The 3,086-nt window shown below is 51.1% G+C and overlaps 1 protein-coding gene across 1 annotated transcript in view; it reads right to left on the minus strand.

The window, feature by feature from the left end:
* Positions 1-3,086, minus strand: part of TRIM62 (tripartite motif containing 62) — a 37,039-nt gene that overhangs the window by 32,685 nt on the left and 1,268 nt on the right. The window lies entirely within an intron of this gene.

Here is a 3,086-nt window from a genome sequence, read left to right on the forward strand (position 1 = left end):
GAGGATCCTCTCCTCCCTGCTCTGCCATTTCCCCATCTGTCAAAGGAAGTTTGTACCAGATGATCTCCAAGGCCCTGCTGGCTCGGAGTCTGTTATTTTCCAGGAGAGGGGCCCAGCCCAGGCCTCAGGAGCCCTGAGGACAAGCCACCAGCTGCTGGGAGAGGAGGGGGTGTGACAGGCAAGCCCAGTCTCATTTCCAGTGCATAAATAGCTAATGAGCCCCACTTCCCCATGAACAGAGGGGGAGTCATGGGGGTGGGGAGTGGCTTGAGCCTCACCCAGCAGCTTACTTCTCCACAGGAGAGGATGTTTCTCTGCCACTTTCTTGCCAAGCCCAAAGGAGGTACCAAAACAAGGCCTCCTTCTCAGGTGAGAGGCAGGTCTGGGCAATTGCCCAGCTGGGCACTTGAGGTCTCATACGTAGAAGGAGAAAGGATGGGAGCGCGTGCTGACCCAGCCCCTAACCTGTGCCAGGCATCTCAATAGCAGATTCATTTCAGGTCAGCCTCGTGAAAATCCTGGTAGGAAAGAATCATTCTGATGCCAGTTTACAGGCGAGAGCCTGGAGGCTTCCATGAAGAAATGTGCCGATTAGACAGACAGGGCTGAAGGAAGGTTTGGAACCTAAATGTGACTGACCCCAGGACAGTACACTAGAGGATGAGTGAGTAGCAGTCTTATTTTTCTTTTCACCCAAGAATGACAGTGTTTCAATAAACATTTGGAGAAAATATATATTCATTTTCTCCTGCCTGCCCCAGGTCATGGAACAGACGACAAAACCCCACAACACCATGATTTGGATTTGCTGGTTTGCAGACAGGGAATTCAAATGTTGGAAAGCAGAGTTCTCCCTAGCTAGAAAGTCAGACAGAGAGACGAGGGGCTGAGTGGCAGGGACGGGATCTGGCTGGGGTCAGGCTGAGCTTTCTAGGCCGGCTCTCTCACTATCTGGCAGTGTGACTTTGGGTATGTTGCATCACCTCTCTGGACCTGTCTCCGCGTCTACATAATGAAAAGGATGGACAGATGGTTTCAGAGTCCCTCCAGTCTCTTACTACCTGTGCTCAGTCCTGTCCAAGCTTCTCTCCTTCTCCCTGTTTAAGTGACTTCATAGACGGGGAGATGGAAGCACCAGAGCCTGGCACAAGGGGCTCTGGGAGTAGAGGGCCAATGCCATCCTTGTGCCAGCTCCCAGAGCCCCCAGCTCTTGCTCTCCATCCCCACACAGCCAAACTGAAAGGGAGTCAGCGGTGTTTTGGGGATTAAAGGAACAAGGAGCAGATGAGGTGAACACAGGGTCATTTCTCCTAGGGCCAGGGTATCTGCTGATGCAGGCGGGCTCACGGAGACTCATGTATAAGGGGGGTGACCCCCTACAACAGGGAAAATAGTCATTTAGCTCCTGCTTAAGGAGTCAAAAACCTTCTGCTTCCAAAGGCTCTACAGTCTGGGCCAACTTAGGTCAGGGATGGTCATTCATTCAACCTTTACTGATGTGCGCTGTGGGCCAGGCCTTGTGCCAGGCTTTAGGTCCACAGATATGACGACTAAGAGACTGTCCCTTCTCTTGGTGACTGTGTGCTAGTCTGGTATCCTGAGGCCAAAGACACAAGGTTTGCTAGATTTAAATGGTTTAGCTTGAGAAAGAGATTCCAGGCTCACAAAAAGCTTGGGAATCACTTTATTAAACACAGCAAGATGGGTTTCTTTGCTACAAGATTTCTCTAAGCCTTTAATATGCAAATGTACACTGAGAATTCTCCAAGGAGGGTACAGAGAATGTACTTTATTTCCTAATTATAGCTAATCTTGGAACACTATTTTAATATTTATTTTTATTTATTTATTTGGTTATGCCGGGTCTTAGTTATGGGATGCGGGATCTTTAGTTGCAGCAATGCAAACTCTTGGTTGCAGACCAGGGATCAACCCCAGCCCCCTGCCTTGGAAGTGTGGAGGCTTAGCCACTGGATCATCAGAGAAGTTCCTGGAACACTATTTTTTTTTTTTAATATTATACTTATTAACAAAGACTGCAGTGCTAATGCTATTGTTTTGGAGTTTAGAGAAGGCTTATACAGAGAGAGCATTTGAGCAGGGCTTTGAGAGTTGAACAGGAGTCGGTCAGTGAGGATGGGAAGGCTGCAGGGAGATCAATTACAGTCCTAGGCTGACTATGATCAGGCTACCCTGAATGTACTGTTTCACATAGTCCTCAAGGTCCTGATGTGGGCGACAGAGCTAAAGAGGTCACTAAAAGTCCCTGGAAACTCCTAGAGGTCCACTCTTTCTCTTTTCTTGAATCACCTCACCTCAGGGTCTTATTACCCAGATCTTGAGCCTATAGGTCCTATCTCACTCTCAATTAGCCTCTACTGTGATTTCAACTCAGAATGATTTTTACAGTATCTGAACTTGATCCCAGCCTAGACCCTCACACACCTTGCCCTAGCCCCTGGCACCCAAATCCACTCTCTCAGCAGTTTGCTGACCCTCATTTAGACCCTCTCTTAGATTTAACCCTGACCTGCTCAGAGTGATCTAGCCCAGGTACTGATCCCCAGGTCCTGATGCACACCTGATCGAACCCCCAAGGACATCATGCCCCAAAACCTGCAGCTCAGCTACAATGTCTAGTCCAGACTCATCCTCGGACGGCGGCCCCAACCCCTGTCCAGTCCTGACTTTGTTCCCATTCCCCACCTGTGTCTTTGTCCCCAACTCAATCCTGAACCATTCTTATGTGGGCCCTGTCTCCAGGTCCCACTCTAGGACCTCCCACAGTGGCCCTGCCCTTGCCCAGCTCAGATTCGGCCGCGTCCCTAACCTTGCCCCAGCCAGTACAGCTCTGATCCTATTTGTCCCCGCCGTCGCACTCCACTGGGGCTCTTTCCCCAGCCATGGACCCACCCCCGGCTTCAGTTCTGAGACCCAGCCTGGAGAACTCGGCTCAAGGCCCCACCCTCAACACCGCCTCCTCGCCACGGCCCCGCCCCGTCCTAATTCTGATAGGGCCCTGACCCTGCCGGCGGCCCCGCCCTATGGCAATTCTGACTGGGCCCTGCCCGCGCGGTCCAGCCCTG

The sequence above is a fragment of the Bison bison genome, unplaced genomic scaffold, assembly GCF_000754665.1.
Source record: "Bison bison bison isolate TAMUID 2011002044 unplaced genomic scaffold, Bison_UMD1.0 scf7180017864068, whole genome shotgun sequence".
NCBI lineage: Eukaryota > Metazoa > Chordata > Mammalia > Artiodactyla > Bovidae > Bison > Bison bison.